This window comes from Apium graveolens, chromosome 11 (genome assembly GCF_009905375.1).
Source record: "Apium graveolens cultivar Ventura chromosome 11, ASM990537v1, whole genome shotgun sequence".
NCBI lineage: Eukaryota > Viridiplantae > Streptophyta > Magnoliopsida > Apiales > Apiaceae > Apium > Apium graveolens.
In genome coordinates, this window is record NC_133657.1 from 186,472,798 (window position 1) to 186,481,727 (window position 8,930).

Genomic DNA, 8,930 nt, shown 5'->3' on the forward strand with positions numbered 1-8,930 from the left:
ATTAGAACATGCTTACCATTAAAATAAGCATACATCAAATTAAAAGCACAAGACATACAATCAGGAATACCACATGCTTTATGAGAGGGATTAACAATAGGCAACTTATGCATGGTAGACATGGCATTTGTGTTATCTAACTCATGTGTGTCTGAGTTAGTCTCAGTTGCTTTCACAACTTTGACTGGAACCTTTGACAAACTTGACTTGGAGACAGCTTTCTCATTAGCATGATCTTCAGCACGGATTTCTTCTTGAATAATAAATGAGGTCTCATCAAATGGTTCAGCAATTGATTCTTTATAGAGGGGTTCATCAATACCCTTAAGCACATGTGGTACTTCCCTGCCTTTAGCACAGACATGAGGAGGGGAGTTTATGCCTAATTTTCCAATAGCAACATTGTAATCATAACCTATTCCAGATGTTTGATTAACAACTTGCTTATTGTAAAACTCTTTGGACTTCGAACAAGAATTAAAGTAAGCTTTAACCTTAGCCTCAAGACCGGTGATCTTGTCTTTGAGAATAGTTTCGAGTTGTCTATAACAGTCAACTCTATTCTCTAGAAAAGATACTTGTTCTTTTAATTTATCTTGATTAATGTGCACAAGTCTTAATTCATTGACCTCTTTCTCAAGGTCTTGGATTTGTTGATTTGACAATTCATTATCACGACGAGCACAATCTAAGGAACCTCCTAGATGATAAACTAATTCAGCATCAGTAAATTTTACCTCTTTTCTTGACGATGAGGTGTTTGCATCACTAGCCATGAGAGCAAGATTCCCAACTTCTTCATCTTCACTGTCAGTATCATCCCAGCTTCTTCCCTTTGCCAGGTAAGCCCTTTCAGATTTACTCTTCTGATTAGAATCGTAAGAGTTCTTCCTAACTTGTTTTGGCTTCCTGCATTCTGTGGCAAAATGTCCCAACTCATTGCAGTTGAAGCATCGAATGGTGCTTCGATTAACCATCCCTGTTTTATACCCACCACTGTTGGTGTTAGAGGATCAAGATCCACCTTTCTAGAATCTGTTGTAGTTGGACTTGTACTTGAACTTGGGATTCCTTTTGAATCTGACATTTGAGAATCTCTTGACAATCAGGGCCATTGACTCATCCTCCAATTGCTCCAGTTCTTCCAAGGAATAAAAATCATCTCCTGATTGATTTGTAGTAGGAGGATCAAATTCTGCTACTATCACATTTTCTTCAACTTGGAAGACTGTACCATTCTTTCTGACTGTTGAGATTGTTGTTGATATTGTGGTTGTTGTTGTTCATCAGCTACTAGAGCAGTAGACGTGCTGACCACTCTTCCTTTCCCGTAAACTTCCTTCTGCTGAATCTGCTCCAACTCATAAGTCTTTACACACCATAGAGCCTTTCCAAAGAAATCTCACTCAGATCTATTGCTTCTCTTATGGAAGTGATTCTATGTTCGAGATGAGTTGGCAGTGTTAAAAGGAACTTTTTGTTGACCTCCCTGATGGAATAGTATTTACCATTAATGTTCAGGTTGTTGATCAATGCATTGTACCTCTCAAACACTTCAGTGATTCCTTCTCCTGGATTGGAATTAAAGTATTCATACTCAGAGGTTAGGATTTCTAACTTGTTCTCCCTAACTTCCTCTGTGCCTTCATTAATAACTTCAATAGTTTCCCAGATATGTTTGGAATCTTTACAGTTCATCACATGTCTATTCATCAAGGGATCAAGGGAATCTACTAAAATTAATTGAAGGCTAGCATCCAGGGAGGCTTCTTCTTTTTCAGCAGGAGAAGAATCCTCAGGATCTTTCACATAAGTTCTTGCTTTGGTAATCACCACTTCATTTTCTATTACCTCTGGTTCAATAACCATCGGAATTTTAGGACCCTTCTTTAACACTTCCAGATATTTGGAATTTGCAACTTGTAAAAACAATAGCATCTTCTTCTTCCACATAACATAATTTTCTTTATCGAATAGTGGAATTTTAACGGTTCCAACTTTTTGTGTAGTCATTATGAATTTTTGAGTGAATAAAAAATTCAAGGAGTGAAAGAAACACAAAAGTCTAGGATCTTGATTTGTACGTTAATCAGAAGGCTCTGATACCAATTGTTAGGTCCCAATATGTTTGTAGAAGGGGGGTTGAATACAAACAATACCGTTTAATCGAATAAAATGCGGAATAAAAAGGTGAAACAAAATTCAAGTTAAATAAAACTATTATTAAACTTGAAAGGTGTTACAACAACGGTATCGTTTACAAGGGATTAATCTCAAATCAATTATTACAAATCTAGAATAAATTCAACATGAACTTTTTCTATTTTTTGCAAAAAAAAGATTAAATGCTAAAAGAGATTTGAGATTAAGTTCTAGGGATTTCGATCCGCTAGATAGTTACACAAGAACAAGAAAAGTATTTCTAGTGGATTGGATTTAACAATAAATACTAGAAATAAATGATCTGTGTAGTTTGCAATAATTTCTCTGCAGGTTCTCTTGTTCTGTGTTTTGCTGTTGAATATTCAATGTTGTGTTCTATTGAAAATGATCTGCTTTCTATTGTTTAAGTAAACAAAACAATCCAATTGAATCAGCAAGACTTTCGGCAAGACAATCAAATGAACTGGCATGACAATCCATTTGAACTGGTAGGACTTTCGGCAAGACAATCCAAATGAACTAGCATGACATTCGGTATGACTATTGATTGTCATACCGATTGTCTTCCTAATATAAAAGATAGTCTTGCTGGATTAAAACAATTTTAATCAAATAATAATTCTGAATTAATTAATCAATTAATTCAATTAATCAATAAATTAATCTTTGCAGATTTAATTTATTTTCTTAATTAAATTATATGGCTTAATTATTTAATAGAGAATTAATATCAATCTTGAGCAGCAACCATTCCTCTGAAAATCTTCTGAAAATCACTGTCAATTACGAATCAATTCCACCACTTCAATGTTGACACTCGATGTACTGTCTGGTTCATGAGTGACTAACTTCTGTGACGTTTCTTTATGCCTTGACCTTGATACTCTTGATTTTCTTCAGACTAAATCCTTGTAATTAATTGATACCTTGACGAGATCTCTGTCACTTGATTAAATCCACAATCTTGATTTATATCACTGAGGCTTGATCAATTTCTTGAGCTTCTTCCAGTGAATTAAGTCATCAAGTCTGTAGATGAACAATGTTACTTAATCCTTTGACATATGTTACTCTGTGAGATCTCTCTGACGATAGATCCACTATTTACTTATTACATTCTTATTTGAGTTGAGTTAAATCCTCGAATAAACAAATAGGCTATAACATATGCCTTTCATTCACTCTCTGGCATGTCAAGCACTTGCTGACCCACTCTGCTACTTCTCTCTTCATGTTAGGCCACCAATAATATTCCTTAAGGTCACGGTACATCTTCGTACTTCCTGGGTGGATTGAATATCTGTAGCTGTGCACTTCGTGCAGCAATTCGTCCTTTAACTCTTGCCCATTTGGAATCCAAATTCGGGACGCATACCTCATGATCCCTTTCTCGTTTTTCTCGCATCTCACTTCCTCATCGGTCAATGTTCCTCTTTCTTCACTCCTCTTCTTTTCCTGACATACTCGTATCTTTTCAGTTAGTTCTGGCACTAGCTTAATCTCAAATAATCCTTCTATTCCTTTACCGGTCATCCTCATGTCAATTTCCATTTTCTCAAATTCTTTCATTAATTCCTCAGATGTCATTATCATTTTTAGTCTTTCCTTCCTACTAAGGGCGTCAGCCACCACATTGGCTTTACCCGGGTGATACAAAATTTCACAGTCATAGTCCTTAATCAACTCTAACCATCTCCTCTGTCTCATGTTCAGTTCTTTCTGAGTACAAATATATTTGAGGCTCTTATGGTCTGTGTAAATCTCGCATTTCTCACCATACAGGTAGTCTCTCCAAATTTTCAGGGCAAACACTATGACTGCTAATTTTAGATCATGGTCGGGTATCTGCTCTCATACTCCTTCAATTGCCGAGAAGCATACGCTATAACTTTTCCGTGCTGCATAAGCATACATCCTAATCCTTTAAGCGATGTATCGCTGTATATCACAAACTCTCCCTTTCCATCGGGAAGAGCGAGCACTAGTGCTGACACCAGCCTCCTTTTCAGTTCCTAAAAGCTTTCCTCACATTTCTCTATCCATACAAACTTTTCTATCTTCCGGGTAAGTCTAGTCAGTGGACCGGCTATCTTAGCAAAGTCTTGCATGAATCTTCGGTAATATCCTGCTAAACCCACAAAGCTCCTAACCTCTGTTGGGGTAGTTGGTCTTTCCCAGTTAGACACCGCCTCTATCTTGGCAGGGTCAACTAACACTCCCTTGCTACTCACCACATGTCCTAAGAACTGAACTTCCCTTAACCAAAACTCGCATTTCGAGAACTTGGCATATAATTTCTCATTCCTCAAGATTTCTTTGACTATCCTCAAATATTCTGCATGTTCTTGCTCTGTCTTTGAGTAGATTAGAATATCATCTATAAAAACTATCACACATATATCTAGGTATTTTTTGAACACTCTGTTCATCAAATCCATAAAGGCTGCGGGTGCATTAGTTAGCCCAAATGACATGACTGAGAACTCATAGTGTCCATACCTAGTCCAAAAAGCAGTCTTCGGTATATCCTCAGGTTTAATTTTCAACTGGTGATACCCTGTCCTCAAATCTATTTTGGAAAAATGCACAGCTCCCTTGAGTTGATCGAATAGGTCATCAATCCTAGGGAGAGGGTACCTATTCTTAATAGTCAGCTTATTCAATTCTCGATAGTCTATGCATAATCTCATAATACCGTCCTTTTTCTTTACGAACAGTACTGGCGCTCCCCATGGCGACACACTAGGTCTTATCATTTTATTATCTAATAATTCTTGCAGTTGAGAAGCTAATTTCTTCATTTTAGCTGGGGCTAGCCTATATGGGGCCTTGGACAGTGGTGCCGTTCCTGGTGCTAATTCTATAGCAAATTCTATTTCTCTGTCGGGTGGCAACCCTGGTAAGTTCTTTGGAAATACATCCTCGAATTCATTTACTATGGGTATGTCTTGTATGTTAGGAACTTCCTTCTTCGTATCCATCACATAAGCTAAATAGGTCTCGTTACCTTTCTTTAACAATCTTTCTGCCTGTAGCATGGTCAGAAATTTATGGGTCTGTCATTGACCTCTAAACACTACTTCTTTTCCATTTTACACTCTTATCTTCACCCTCTTCCGTTCACAATCTATTTGCGCTCCATTACTGGATAACCAATCCATTCCTAAGATTACATCAAATTCTCCTAACGCAAATGGAATTAGGTCAACCTCGAAGTCTTTCCCTTCTAATTTTAACTTGCACTTAGGGTGTACTTGATTCACAGGAATTATTTCTCTGTTTGCTATTTCCACTTGTAATACCTCACGTAAGGGTATGGCATTAAGTTTTAACTTTTTAGCAAAATCTTGAGATATAAATAACTTGGTTGCTCCAGAATCAAATAGGACATTTGCATGTTTGGAATTTAACAGAAGGGTACGTGCTATCACGTCAGTGTTTCAGACAGCATCCTGAACGGTCATGTTGAAGGTCCTAGCAGCTGGGGGTCGGTTGGATGCAGCTGTGCTCATCCCTGAGACTGGGGGCTTCAATGTCGGGCAATCCTTTCTCATGTGTCCTACCTTCCCACATTGGAAACACGTCATTGGGTCGGGTGCAGTTATTGGCAAGGTGTCCGATTTGGTCACACATGTAGCATTTCAGAGGGGCTCTCGCCTGGGTGCACACTCTAAGGTGTCTCCTCCTACAGGTTTGACACTCTGGTATTGGGGCATGGGGTTGGCTATGAAACGTTGCCCTAGATTGTTCGCCGCCCTGACCAACACTCTCACTTGGGGCCTTTCTGAATCCGGGGCCTCTCGCAGGTTGGGACACCACTCCCCTGACGAGCATGCTTGGAAGGCTCCTGTTACCGGATCCTATTCATTGGCTTCCTATCTTCCTCTTCCTATATTCCTTTTCCTTCACACTCTGCTCACTGCCAGCTTCAACAATCGAAGCTTTCTACACTAAGGTGGCATAATCTGTCAGCTCTAGTACTGCCACTCAGTTTTGGATCCACTGTTTCAAACCAAGCTGAAACCTTCGCGCTTTCTTCTCTTCGGTATTCACGAACTCAGGAACAAATCGTGATAGCTCAGTAAACTTGGCCTCATATTCTGCCACAGTCATCCTATCCTGTTTCAACTCCAGAAACTTAATCTCCATCTGGGTTTCCATAAACTTATGGAAATACTTGTCTAAGAACAGTCGGGTAAATCTATCCCATAGAATCACAGCATCAGCTAGGTTTCGTTTGGACTCCCACCAGTAATTAGCTTCTCCTTTCATCATGTAAGAAGCAAAAATGGTCTTGTATCGTTCCTCTACACCTAGTATCTCGAAGGACTTTTCTATCTCTTTGAGCCAGGCCCGTGCTTCAACGGGGTCGGCAGATCCTAGAAACTCTGGGGATTTGAGAGATTTGAAAGCCCTGAAGGTAGTGGCTGTAGTCTGTTGGGCAGCATGCGGCTGTGGTAGAATAGGCTGTTGGTTCAGATTTGCTCTTAAAAGTTCCATAAACTCATTCATGGGGTTCCCTCCCTGATGGGTATCCTCATCCTCTTCTTCTACATATTCTTCCTCATCATATTCATCATAGTCTAGGTCCTCTTCACTTTCTTCATTCACTACATGGTCAGGTTCATTCCGTTGTTGGTTAACAGATTATGCGGGAAGTGCCCTGGTTCCTCTTCTACGGGGTGGCATTGTTCTGATAATGAAAATTTATCAATATAGTTGCAATTATTTTACAGTTGGTTTCATTTATTCTTATGTAAGCATGTCATTTACTATCTAGCATGTTTTTATCAGGTGCAATAATATCGAAATCCATTTCTAAATAACTACTAGATATATACCATAGGGTCTCTCACTTATATCTGTGGGATAAAACAACTAACCGAGTTCATACATGCCTTGATTATAATACATCATTACTTATCCTGAATACTGAAATGCAAATACATAAGCCGTGTACCCTAAAGGGCTAAGAACGTTATCTACTACTAGCTATCCTATCAAAATTGGTGACAAGTCACCCAGGTCCATAAATAGTCACTAGTCCCTCAGTCATTGTCACTGCGCGTGAGGTCACACACCCTCCTCATCGCTCCTGCCAACATCAGCTCTGCATCAACTCCGGGATGTATCCTCCAACCGCCATCATCCTCATCTGAACCCGGGTACGGAGCTCGATCCCATCAATCTCTCTGCGGGCTATGGCTGGGGAAGCAGCTCTGAAGTCCCCAAGGTATCCTATTCTGATGGCTCTCTCAGCTGTCAGTGCTGGCATAATTCCATAATGCGGGCATATGCCGTAGTGATCTCAGCGTTAAGCTGAGCCACCATCCAATCGTGTACAACTACATGCATGGTCACCGGGGGTGGTAGAGGTGAGTTTGGGTCGCTAGAGGATATGTCATAAGCCTCGTAGGTTTGTGCATCCATCCAATCCTACTCATCATCATCAGTATAGGGCAAAGGGCTCTGCATCCCTGGGTGTGGTGTAGGAAAGCGAACAGTTGGGAGAGGGTACATCTCTGTATCCCTCCATCCTAAGTCATCTCCCTGGGGCATCTTAACGTCATCAGCTATGGGGACAGGAAGGTCAGTCTTCTCCTTCGGGGTATCCTCAAAAGGGTCATCATCTGAATCATCAATGGGTGGGTCCTCCGGCTCGGGAGTAGGGTCACGCTCAGGGACTATAGCATCATCAACAGGGTCAACCTCCCTCATAGGCTCCACTGGTACCTGACACAATAGGCAAGGTGTTACTAACTTAGAATCGGAATTCCCTTGAGGGTTAAAACTGTCAAGACTACCCATGTAGCCCGACGACGAACTCGACTTGAGCTCTAATTGATTATTTATTATTCTTATGTCTACGTATTTTATATCCAATCGTTTCCAAGATTTGATAACCTAAGGCTCTGATACCATTTCTGTGGCGCCCCAAAATCCGGGGTTAGGAATCTCGGAGGCCGCCATCTAAATCACTATAAACCACATACCTCACATCACAAAATATAAATACTCATACTTTACGACCCCACACTTATCACACACACATACACTTATAGGTTATTGTCTTGGAAACGAACCATTCATTACTAGAGTAAATCAAACCACAAAGTGATAATTATTATAACCCAAAAGTAATTAAGTCTTACCGGGGAATAATCTTTAAGTAAGGCTAGTCCGTCGGCCAAATATATGTTTCTTATTTATTAGCTTACATAAGTCATACTTATAAATAAGCTGAACTAAAAACAACTGAAAGCCAATCCAGCTTATTCGGACTACCTGTGGTACAACACCAAACAACCTACGGAACAGCTGGCCATTTCCTACCCATTTCCTGGCTGTGAGTCTCATGGTAGGCATCTTGATTCACTGTTGTGTTGTGTCAATTTAAGAAAATAAGTGTGAGCTATAATGCCCAGCATAATAATGTATAGTATGAAAATGACTGTATGATAAACTCACGTAAAACATCATATATGATAATTACGCTTTATTCAAAAATAGTTTCCCTTGGTGATACACACCTTCTTATAAAAACAATCCTTTAGTGGATTTTATTATCCTTCGAATACCTTAATAGTAAACTCAGCACCTAGGCCTGGGTTACGGTATTGCATCACAATTCCAATTGGAAGAATATGACACTCGTTGGAGCCACCGCGTACGATGATCAGTCGTAATATGATAATAGTAACTTTTTCTACTAGTAGAGTGACGACACCTTCGTATCCCGGTTATCACCCTGGCCGCATTCGGGCTAC